Consider the following 13,303-nt stretch of genomic DNA (forward strand, 5'->3'; position numbering starts at 1 on the left):
GCAGAACTCATAAACTCCCTTTTTTTTTTTTTTCCCAGGTGCTCTGTCCCAGGGAGTTAGTGCTTTATTTATGAGTTTCCGTTGTGCTGCTGCCTTTTTTTTTTCTTTCAGGGCTGCCCTGCCCAGCGAGGAGGCAGCCTAGTCACTGTCTGCCTGCTGAGGCTTTGCTGAGCTGCTGTGGGCTCCGCCCAGCTGCCGAGTGAACTTCCCTGCAGTCCTGTTTATATGGGTGTAGTTAGAACTGCCTTGGCAATGGTGGCCTGCCTCTGTTATGGCGGACTCTCTCTGTAGTGGCAGGTTGCCTCGGCAATGGTGGGTTGCCTCAGCAATGGCGGGCTGCCTCAGCGATAGTCAGACTGCCTCCATAGTGGTGGAGTGTCTCAGTAATGGCGGACGCCCCTCCCCCACAGAGCCAGATCGTCCCGGGTTCAGCTGTGCTTGTTGTGAAACTCTCAACCCAGAGCGTTTTCAATTACTGGTTTTTTTTTTGGGGGGGGGAAGGGGGTGCGACTGGCCCAGCCTGATCACCTGGCTCCCTGACTCAGAGTCTTTTGTTGTTGTTGTTGTTGAATGGTCAACTCTCTCCTAGTGTTCCAGTCGCCTGTTGAAAAGGCACCAGGATCTCCCGTGCCGCAACTCACTGAGCCGGTTGAAACAGCGGCGCTGAGATTCCTGGTGGTTTTTTTGCCTAGGAATCTCCTTGCCTGGCTCACTACTTCAGAAGAATGGGCAACTCTACCATCTCAGGGCTCCAATCACCAGCTAAGAGGGCACCCAGACCAGTGTCTTTTGTATGGATAACGGTGCGCCAGGGCATAGGCAAAGTAGCCACGCCAGCCGAAACAGCCGTGCTGGCAACCCGTGGGGCTCCTCCACCTGGGAATCTCCTGGTCTGTGGGCAATAAAAACCTGTCTGGAAATGCGCATCCATTCACCCTCTGCACTTTCACTGGGAGCTGCAATCCTGAGCTGTTCCTAGTCGGCCATCTTCCCCCGATCCCTGAATTTAAACAGGAAACTAAGTCTTAGGTTGGTTATGTAACTACTTCTGGATTATATATTTAAGGAAGTATAGAACTAGAATTTCAACCCAAGTCTTCCTGTGTCAAAAGCCCATGCTTTTTAGATTTCACCAAGCTTCTTCCTGCACGCAAACAAAACCCATAAACATAAATTACTCATTTTATATTGATAAACAATATAGTTCCTCATACAAACCAATTATCTAAAAGTGAATTACTGAATGTTGCTATATAACTAGCAACTATGGACTAAGGTGCTCAATAAAATGATAAATTTATTAAGGCCTTCAGTCCTGCTGAGTCTGTCTTTGATACCTCATAAATAACACAGCAGTGAAATCTGCAACAGCTTAAAGGTAAAGGATCTGCATTTACAGATGCCAGGGTTACTGCAAGAGCTAAATCCAAGTACATGTTTCCACAAGACAGTCATGTCTCTAGCCTCTGTCTTCTAAAACAGGCACCTGCTAAACTCTTCACCTTTTCATATGTCCTAGAAATATATATTATAGAAGAAAACTCATTTAGATAATACATTTTTTCTAGGAGATAACACTCAGTTTCAGAGGGCTTGTGTTGGTCTTTTTTATAAGATCAAGATCCTAGCTTAGAATCTCTGGGGTGAACATGGTTACATCCATTTAATTGTTTGTTTTTGTAAGTAAGCTCTTTTCCAAATATGATGCTAGTGGTGAGGTAGTCTTAGGTCATGTTCTAGTCATCCTCTGATGCAGCCAGCCAAACACCCAGATAAGGTGCAGGTCCCAGACAGACTCCTATCAAAGAATGGAGTGTCAGATTGGAAAGTGATATAACGAGCATTTTCTTTCCTTTTTCTTTTTTCTTTCTTTTTTTTTTTTTTTTTTTTTTTTTTTTTTTAGATAGAGTTTCACTCTTGTTGCCCAGGCTGGAGTTCAATGGTGTGATCTAGGCTCCAACCTACACCTCCAAAGTTCAAGTTAATGCTCCTGCCTCAGCCTCCCAGTAGCTGGGACTACAGGTATGTGCCACCATGCCCAGCTAATTTTGGGTTTTTAGTAAAAATGGGGTTTTACCATGTTGGTCAGGATGGTCTTGAGGTCCTGAACTCAAGTGATTCACCCGCCTTGGCCTCCCTAAGTGCTGGGATTACAGCCATCAGCCACCCCATACTCATACTCTGGCCTGAGTATTTTCTTCAATACTCAGATATTTCATATAAGGAAACTGAGATTTAAAGAGGGTAATTAACGTGACCAAGATTGTTGCTATTTAGTGACATAGTTAGTCCTAGGGTTACTTCTACTACATCAAGTTGCCTGAGGGAGCTCAGGAGAAGGTGTTACCGACACTCTGGAAACCCCAAAGAAAGGAGCTAGTCAGAGCAATTTAAATGTATGTCATTGATCTGATTCCACAGCAAGCCAAAATGACTCCTGTTAATGCTCCAAAAGCGTTTAATAGTTCACATCAGCTTTTTAATTTTCAATTTACTTTCATCCATATATAGTCGACCTAGTGTTCTCACTCTCTGTTGCTTGTTTTTTAATAAACTGAACAGTTTTTCTAATCTAGGACTTCCACATCCATATTTCTCAAAGGTATGAATTCCCTATTGGGTTTCCTATCTTAAAGAACAGCTTCCAGTAGTAAGGGCTGTAAAGCGGAAGTAAGTCTCCAAAAAACTAAAACAGGACCCCTTATCCTAACAGAAATCACATTTGTTGCTTTAAAAAAAAAAATGGCACACTAATCTAATGTGAAGAATATGATGTTGGCTGAATCTATTAAATAAATAACATTTTATCAAATAACATATATTTTTCAAAAATGCCTGGTTATTGAAATAGACTCAATTAACCTATGTTTCTCTATCACATATTCTCCAGCTTCATCTTCCATTCCTCTTTTAAACATTTTGCATAATTGTAAATTATGTCATTTTAAAGTGAAAGATATTCATTTTTCTCAAAAGCAATTGAAAGATACTCGCTTCTACATACATGCTCATCCTGCATGCCCATTGAACTGTTCTACATTTTTCCAAAATCCATTCTATATACCATCTCTACTTCCACATTTATGCTCTTTCTCATGCCCTGTCTGAGCTGAAAGACTCTTTTCAAATAGTCAAATCCTATCCAAATGTTAGAGAGCATATGAAAGATTAATTTCTTTCCTACAGCCTTTATCAAACACTCAAGCCATTGAAATTCTTCTCTCCTTTCAACATTAGTGACACTTGTTTCTTTCAGTAAATTGGCACTTAGGAAATTCTACCTGAATTCAGTACATACAGGGAACACAGCCCTCAAGATGTAGTTTGGCCTTTGACATCATTGAGTAGGAGAGCATCATTAATGTAATTATTGCCTTTAGGGTGCTGATCTGAGACATCAACCCAATGAAATGGAGTCAGAGAAGAAATAGGTAGCAAATATCATTTAGTAAATGAGTGTGTCCTTTCAGAGGAATAGAAGGTGCCCCTAGGACAGAAATGTGATTATCATCCTGGATTCCTCCAATGTTATCATTGACATTTAACCAATAGAACAGATAATTCTATTTACTTAACAGCTGTTAAATATAAATTTAGGATTCTTGCTCCACTTGTAATTACTTTACTCATTTATTTATTCAAACAATATTTATTGAGCACCTTCTATGTACCAGACATTATTGTACATTCTGGAGATATATGTTGAATTATTTTTAATTCTTTGTTATTTTGGAACATAGGATGAAAGAAAACCGAACAAAAGTAATAATAAATGTGCTGTATAATATATTCAAAGGTAATAATTTCTAAGGAGAAAGATAAATGAAAATGGATAGGCAGTGGCTAAAGTGTTCAATTTTAACTGGAATCATGTGGTAAAGCCTTACTTAGAAAACAATATTCAAGCAGCTCTTTGAGGAAGAGGAAGGACAAGCCAAAGAGATAAGTGGGAAAAAATATCTTATCCTAGATAAAAGGAAAGGCAAACACAAATGATCTAAATGGGAATCATTGGTTCAATTTCAGAAACAACAGGTAAATTAGCACAGCTGAGAGGAGGAGTAGGTGATATCAGAGAGGAAATGGTGAGTGAAGCCTACAGTAGAACTTTGGCTTGTCCCCTGAAAGAGTTTAGGATCCATTGGAAGATTTTTAGCAGATGAATGATATTATCTGACTTGTATTATTTTCTAGAGAGAACAGACTATAAAAAGGTTCTGCATTCTGTTATAATAGACTAATCCAGAGCAATCCTCCAACTGAGACCTAAAAGAGCAGAATTTAAAAAAAAAATCACTAGAAGACACTGGAGAGTCAAAAAGGTTTGGAAAATTATAGAAACATATTTGGGAATAGAAGGCAGTTAGAAAGTTGATCTGGTATTGGAGACCGCTTTTCTCTTAGGGACCTATGTCTTATTTAGGAAGAGAGTTCTAGCAGGCTGAGAGATGGACAGAGCTCTCATTAGATACCAGAGAATTAGAGGACAAAAACTGGAATTTAGAGCCAGTGATGGGGTGGGGGCTGCTCAATGCTCAACCTATGGGAAGAGGGAAAGTCTAATTTTATATGCATTAGATTTTCATATGTAAAATATTCATGTTATAAATAATAGAATAGTCATGAAAATGGTAGTTAAATGATGTGAATTGACCAAGCCGATTGAAGGAGAAAAATGCAACATTTTTTTTTTTTAAGTCAATTCAAAATAAGTCGTCACAAAGGAGAGAGAAAGAAACTAACCAGAATAAATAAAAAACAAATAGCAAGATGGTAAGTCTTAATTCAAATGTGTTAGTAACTAATATAATAGTAATCATATATCATGCAGATTAAATACAAATTCTCTAACTTCGAGTTGTCAGACCCAATTTTTTAAAATGCAACTACATACTGCTTAAAAGAGATACTTTAATAATATAAGAACATATAATTATTATGGAATAGAATATAGAACATAAATATATGAATACAGAATATATACTTTTAAAATATAAGAATATAGAATATAAGAAAATTTTTAAAGAAAAATACAAGAATATAGGCTGAAAGTAAAAGGAGATGTTCCCCTCGCTGTGTCATGTGTTCTCATTGTTCAACTCCCACTTATGAGTGAGAACATGTAGTGTTTGGTTTTCTGATCCTCTGTTAGTTTGCAGAGAATGATGGTTTCCAGCTTCATCTGTGTCCCTGCAAAGGACATAAACTCATTCTTTTTTACGGCTGCATAGTATTCTATGATGTATATGTGCCACATTTTCTTTATCCAGTCTATCATTGATGGGCATTTGGGTTGGTTCCAAGTCTTTGCTATTGTGAATAGTGCTGCAATAAACATAAGTGTGCAAGTGTCTTTATGGTATAATAATCTATAATCCTTTGGGTATATACCCAATAACGGGATTGCTGGGTCAAATGGTATTTCTGGTTGTAGATCCTTGAGGAATTGCCACACTGTCTTTCACAATGCTTGAACTAATTTTTACTTCCACCAAGAAATAGAAGAAAAATATACATACTGAAATGTATGTTTGATTAAAAAAAAAAAAAGGAAAGGGAGAAAAATACATTTCATATTTGCTGGTTATTTAACTCTCATCTCTCAGTTCTAAAAACTCCTTACTATATTCTGCTCTGTCACGCCAGGGCTAGGATACCAGGCCCAGCACAGTGCACACACATTTCCAGGCTGCCCGCTGAAATCCTGATAGTTTTTCTAATAAGGGTCACTAGAGAGAATTTGGAAGGCTAGAGGAAAGAAAAAGGGACTCACTATATTCTTGTTTCTGTTAACAGTCATCACTGTCAGGCGACCCCAGCTGTGGCAGGCCAAACCCATCACTTTCTATTGCCTCTCTGAGGGCCAGCTCCATCATGGCCCCTCAGCGGTTCAAGTAGCCGCTGGGTAGAGACGGCTCCTCTGAGGTCTGAGAATAGCTCCACAGGCCTCATCTCTGTGTTGAATGGCACCTTCTTTTTAAAGGTCTTAGCACCAGTTCCACAGGGCTCTTCCCTTTACCACAACACTTTTCTTTTTTTTCTCCAAGGCTAAGGAGAGTTGCTGTTTTCTATGGTTATTATCTCTGAGTTACTGCATTCATCCTTTTTGGTACCTTCACCTCTCCAAACCCGTGTAACCAATTTTCTTTATTAAATCTCCTGCTTAAATTGTCTAATGTGATTTTTGTCTTCCCGACTACAAAACTGGTACACCATGCAAACACTAACCAAAGGAAGCTACTGTAGCTATATTTATAATAGAGAAAGTACAATGAAGTGAAAAAACACTACTAGAAATAAAAAGAGACATTTCATAACGGTAATACACTGAGAAAATATTTCAATTCTAAATATGTATGTACTTAATAGCATGTCCACAAAATTTATAAGGCAAAACAGAACTAAAGAAAGAACTAGGTGGATCCCTAGTTTTTAACAAACCTCTCTCAGAAACTAATAGAATAACCAAACAAAAAAGGAATAAAGATGGAGATGAGTTGAGCAAAACAGGGGCACAGGGGTAGCTGTTGGAGGGGAAGTAATGGGGACAGAAGGGTGTTGGAACCCTTCCCAATAAGCAGGTGAGAGATGGTGAGGCAGAGGACTGAAGTCACTGCATTCTGAATCAATTTTGAAGGGTAAGCCAAGATCTCCTGACATGGATGTAGGCTGTGATAGAAATAAAGAGTCAAAAATGACACCAGGCAAATGAAAGAGTGGAATAGCTATTAACTGAGCAGTTGAAGACTGTGATTGTAGTCTCATCTAGTAGTTTGGGGGATAGGACAGGGAGCTCAGTTTCAACATCGATATTTGAAATGTCTTTGATTTCTCTATCTAAGACCTTTCCACCTGTAAGTCATTTGCTCGCTCCACTTAAAAGTGGAGCCCTACCGCTCTCAGAAGCCCCTTCAGAGCTGGTGTAGGTCTGGCCCCTGCTTATGCTTCCATCCCAGCTCCCTCCCTTCTACTCTGGCTCCTTCTGTTCCTCTACAGTGAACCTAATTACAGCTCCCCAGAGTCTTTTTTTACTTCTAACCCTTTTACTCACTATTCTTGTTACTTGGACTATCTTTTCTTTCTTTGCCTAAATACCTGGATTCATCTTTCAGCCAAATAATCTTATTCCCTAGGAATCCTATGCTGAAGACTGTATCTGGCTTCTGTGCTGCTTTTTGTACATTACCACTATCCTCCATGTTTTCCACAGCTGTATCACTTACCATGCAAAATCATAATTGCTTATTTAATTCTCTGTTTCTCCCACTAACCCAAAAGCTTCTTCAGGGTAAGTAACAGGACCTGTGTGCACACCTGATAAAAAGGATGTCTGATACATTGCCTTGTGCCTTGTTAAATAAATCAATTCTCTATATAAGTCACAAAAACAATAACTGTGAAAACATATGGATCCCTGAAGACTGGAAAGCATGGCTTTAAAAATCTCATTGTGTGCATCCTTGAAATTTAATTTTTAAGGTTCTATAAGTGATCACATATGAGGAGAGAAATGAACAGATAAACAATCCTCAAGGTATGATATCATCTCACCAAAAGCCTAGGATAGACATTAGCTTTGAAATGGAATATACTTTGCATGACCACTGTCATGCCATATGTAGAATTCCTGCTAAAAACACATAATAAAACATTATTCATTTCCTTCTGCTTTCAGTAATGTACAGCTTTTTACCTTCAAGCATACAAAAATAAATGAGCTAATTATGAATAACACTGTCAGAAGTTTTTCTCCTCCAAATAAATAAAGGATCTCATTGTCAAGTTCAGAATGGAGCATAAATAATAAAACTTCCCTTCTAGACAATGTGGGTTTTTAATGTTCCTTGAGCACAGCACTTCAAGGATGCATGCCGCTTTGACATTTTAAGTCACTGTGATCTTGTGTTTTCTGGCCACTGCCTCAAAATCTTCCTACCTGGCCATTAAATCCACTTCATCTTACCCAGGATAAGGTTTGCCAGCTACATTTTCCCTAGCCAGCCAATTTTTCTCAGATTCAGAGAAGCAGTAGCTACCTACTTCAAATGTGAAAAAAAAGATAAATATAAAACAAACAAACTTGAGCAGACACCAAAGGAAGGAGCCTTCACATTCAAGCGTTTGAGATTTGGTGGGGGTAAAACCTCTTGAAACTAAACTACTTACCTCTCAACCCTCCAAAAAGACTTTCAAAGCTGGCATGTTAATTTTTTCACCTAGCTCATAACACTAATGATGCATGTGGAAAGGAAAATGTGATTCAATTTCATACAGAGGGTATAAATTTTCTTTCGTGAAAGTATATATAACTATGCTTCATAATTATTTTACATTTTTTTAATTTAAAGAATAAATACATGAACTCTATCACTCTAATCACTGTGTTTTTTGTTACTTTTTCTACTTGAGGTAAGAATTACACATCTAGCAGAGGTGTTCTCAATTGCTTGCTTTTATACCAGGCATATCCAAATTTCAACATTCCTTTGATGTTGGTGTTTAGTTTCGTGTTGAAAAGCTCAATGGTGGAGACATAAAAAGGTGAAAGGAGTTCTAATTGAAGAAGTCCATCTGACAAGAATCAATACCAAGAGGAAAAACAGGTGTGTTGCTAAGCAAAGTATTTTTTTCTATTGCCCTGCTGATGCCCTTTTCAAACATCTCATTTATGAGTCCAAAGCAGCTGTCGCTGCACTATTTTGCAAGCCAGAGCTCAGCTATTTATGCTGTCTCTGCTCTTAGAGATCTATATCTTATGATTTTTTTTTCTACTGAGCACATGAGAAGCTTAATACTGATATGTAACACTTGTTAACTCGAACATAAAGGTACCTAATTTTATATATGGGTTATTTCTGTATACACACTATTTCTTATTCAAAAAACAGATCTTTAAGAAAAGACATACAGTCCCTGAAAGTATGGGAGGTTAGAGGCTTTAGCTATAAAAATGGTGTATAAGACAAGGATGGGAGGAGAAATTTATTAAAAGTTTGCCCTAATGAACCTTTAGAGGAAGCTGGAGGAGGAGACACGAGGAAGTAATGATCAGGACAGAGAGGCTAGCTCTAAGTATCCCTCGATGTGGACTACCAAGAATTCTCTGTGCTCACATAAGCATAGATCAGGTTTCCTTTTAATCTGTTTTCTAATTTTACCCTTCAAGATATTTTTAACAGATTGTCCACAATAAATTGTTTGGCCACCATCCATTTTCTGGATCAAGGTGATTGCAAATACTATAAAATAAATGGTAGAAATAAAATTTTAAATTATATCTAGATGTTTTGGGATACACTGTTTTTCATCAACATTCATATTCCATTAGGAAAGGTTGTAAAGCATATTAAAAGGATTCTAAACCCCAAAGTTCTTGTCAATTATCATGTTTCAAAGGCAATGCTTATTAGAACTACCAATTTTATGCAAAAATAATTTTAAATATTTTAAAAAATCATAGCTACTGAACCAAAAGTTGACTTGCCTGTATTCTGAATTCAACATTTCAGTCAACTTGTACTAAGGCCTGTTAAAGTAACACATGATCACCTCCGTCATTTTATTATGCCAAATACAGCAAAGATCTATAGGTCAGTCATGGGACTGTTTGCCTTATATTTTCTGGAGAAGTGAAACCTCTTAACTGAATCCTACATTTAATCATCTCCAAATCCCAAGCTATATCTCCTGATCCCTGTTTTGATTTAAAATAAAATTCATTTTCTGGTGTTCTGTGTGAGTTTGCTTCAAGCTTGACTTAGAGATTTATGAATAGCTTTTACTGTTTGCTTACTGACCACTTCCGCAGTTCCGATCCCCATGGGTGATTTCCACAAGTCTGCGGCATGTTGGGAGATGTGAAGGAGGTGGATTGGCAACTGATTTCATGCAGTAAAACACAGCACCCTCACTCTTAAAGCCAAAGCAAATATTCTGAGAATAAAGCAGCCTCTTGGATTCGAGTAGCGCATTTGATATGAGAGTACAAGTTTGTCTGAACAAACTTATGCCATTTCCAATATTCCTACCACATTCTGCTTCTGGAGAAAATACTCCTATATTTCAGGGATGAAATGTGATGGCGGTGGTGTAAGTGGTGGGTCCTCCTTTTACGTGTTGTTTTGTGGTCTTTTTGGTGTGGGACAACATTCAATCTGATTATTGCTAAAAGTAAATTTTTTCTCATTTGGAAGTGAGTGTCCAGACTGGAGAACAAAGGCAGCATTTCCCACTGAAAGAAAGCCCTTGAGTATTTACTGCATTAAAGAATGCAGAAGGTGAGCAACACAACAGCCAGCGGGAATAAGCTATCCCTCAGTCCAAGTTAAATGCTCTCTGAAATTTTCAACATTGATGATAAAGCCTGACTTCTTTAGAGCTTCTCCTCCCTTAACTTCTGAGACTAACAATTCCCTGTTGCTTTTTTTTTTTTTTTTTTTTTTTTGAAATGGATTCTCACTCTGTCACCCAGGCTGGAGTACAGTGGTATGATCTCAGCTCACTGCAACCTCCGCCTCCCAGGTTCAAGTGATTGTCCTGCCTCAGCTTCCTGAGTAGCTGGGATTACAGACACGCATCACCAGGCTCAGCTAATTTTTTTATTTTTAGTAGAGACGTGGTTTCACCATATTGGTCAGGCTGGTCTTAAACTCCTGACCTCAGGTGATCCATGTGCCTTGGCCTCCCAAAGTGCTGGGATTACAGGTGTGAGCCACTACACCTGGACTCCCTGTTACTTTTTCTACCATTTTAGTAAACCTTCTCTCAGATTCCAACTGTTCATCCCATAAATGAATGTTTCACAAGTGTTATCCACTTACATGAGAATTCTCTAGATGCCCATCAGAATCCCTGGAAATAGAGTATGTGAAGTAATATTTTCCATGCTACCTAAGTGGAATTTCTATCCACAGGAAACAATCTCTGCCTTAAATATTCTTGTTCCCCATGTTTCATCTCTCCCCACTCACTTCTTGGACAATCACATGCACAATGTTTTCTTCCAGCCACTGTTTACATGTTTATGAGGCATGAATCTCCCTCTCCAGCATGAAACATTCTCCTGGTCTCCAGGTCCACTTTGTCAACATTCTGCTATATATCTCCACCTATAGGTCCCATAGGAATCCCAATCCCTCACCACACGCACATAAAATAAAACATTTGTTCATGATTCACAAGTCTTTTTCTTTCTTTTTTTTTTTTTTTGAGATGGAGTTATGCCCAGGCTGGAGTGCAATGGCTCGACCTTGGCTCACGGTGACCTCTGTCTAACAGGTTCAGGTGATTCTCCTGCCTCAGCCTCACTAGTAGCTGGGATTACAGGCATGTGCCACCATGCCTGGCTAATTTTGTAATTTTAGTAGAGACGGGGTTTCTCCATGTTGTTCAGGCTGATTTTGAACTCCCGGCCTCAAGTGATCCATCTGCCTCAGTCTCCCAAAGTGCTGGGATTATAGGCGTGAGCCATCGCATTCAGCCACAATTCTTATCTTAGATGCTAAAAGCGATATGTACCCATTTCCCCCAACCCATCCACAAACCAAAAAATAATTCTAAACTCTTCTTCACTACTTTAAATCATGTACCAAGTCCAATTAATTCAGTTCTTTAGCTACATGTAATTCTATGTCTTTGCTCAAGACTTCATGGATTTTTATTTGGATTACCGAAGCATCCTCCTAACTGGTCCCCCAGATTTCGGTAAGACACATCATAATACTGGAGGAAAAAAAGTGAGGTGTCACCTCCTCTTTGGATGACCTTGAGTAAGTTATTTAATTTTCCTCCTCCTAAAGTAATAACTATTGAAGTAGTTAAGCAGGTAAAACACAAAGCAGAAGACCCAGAAAGAATAAACACGAAATACTCACTACTTTGATTTCTTCAGAGTAGGCAAACGTTCATACTGTTTTCAAAATAATTCCCCTAAAATGCAAATTTTTCCATACACAGTTCACAGATGTTCATGCCATTCACCTGCTTATACCCATGATAGCTCAGACAAACCTGAAAGTCAGGAGCTTGGCATTCAAGGCCCTTCATGTTCTGCTTCCCCTGACATTTTCCTCGGGCACTTGTAACCTGTCTTTACACCAATTATATCTTGAATGGCATTACTAATTCAAGAATTAGTTCAATCTAGGAAAGGACAGTAAATTTACCTGTGCGTGGTAAAGGTTACCTTTCTTGTCTGCTGCCTCCAGCCAGCCACTAAAGAGAAGGGCCAGTGCTGGTACATACCCACAGGGACAAAGACCACACTTCTTTGTAATTAATAGCAAGTAATGATCTGCGTTGTATAAAAATGTATTTGAATATCTAGGGCTGGTTTTACACATAATTTTCAGACTCTCAAAGTGGCATATGCTGAATAGCAGTGTGAATTTACAGCCAGGCTTTCTAAGCCATTAACACTGCTATAATGACAAAATACCGTCACCAGCACCTCAACCTTCATCCAAGTTCCATTTCTTCATTTCACCTGCATCAGGACTTAGAAATAAAACCCCAATTTTCTTTACAATGTGACCACAGTGCCTATTCACAGAAAGACTAGCCTTCAGGTAGGAGAAAACTTTTATTTTTAAAGGTTCTGCCTTTGGGACTTGTTTCCAGAGGAGCTCCTAAAGCCTTTTGTAGCTAAAGAAACCACTATTCAAAGAGAAGCATCGAAAGCCCAGTAAGCCTCCAGGCATTTCATTCCCAGGTCTCTGGGAGTATTATAACCTATGGAACAAGCTTGGTGACCCTTACACTCTGTGTTGCATGTAACCTTTTCCTATAATACTAAGATAGGAAAAGATAAGCTAACATAAAAATCAAGGAGAAAACACTATTTTTCTATAACATTTTAGTTTTCCTTTTAAAATTCCCCTCCTCATTCATTTGAATTAAAGATGGGATTACATGAGACTAAAGAGGAGCATGTAAATTATTATATTGAAAAGTATTCTAAATTTGCCTCAGGAAGGAGGGTCCAAGATGGCCATTTAGGAACAGCTCAGGATTGCAGCTCCCAGTGAAAGCGCAGAGGGTGAGTGGACGCCGCATTTTTATTGCCCACAGACTAGGAAATTCCCGGGCGGAGGTGCTCCACAGGTCACCAGCGTGGCTGTGCCGGCAGGCGCCGCTGCTTTGCCCCGCGCGGCTGCTTTGTCGGCGCCCCGGAGCCGCAGTTCTCCATACAAAATACACCGGCCCGGGTGCTCTTTTGGCTGGCGATTGGAGCCACAGGAAGTCGCCCATTCATCTGTTTAAAAAGGGGACTGAGCAGAGAACCAGGACAGTAGATTCCAGGGCA

This window comes from Cebus imitator, unplaced genomic scaffold, assembly GCF_001604975.1.
Source record: "Cebus imitator isolate Cc_AM_T3 unplaced genomic scaffold, Cebus_imitator-1.0 Scaffold40, whole genome shotgun sequence".
Taxonomy (NCBI): domain Eukaryota; kingdom Metazoa; phylum Chordata; class Mammalia; order Primates; family Cebidae; genus Cebus; species Cebus imitator.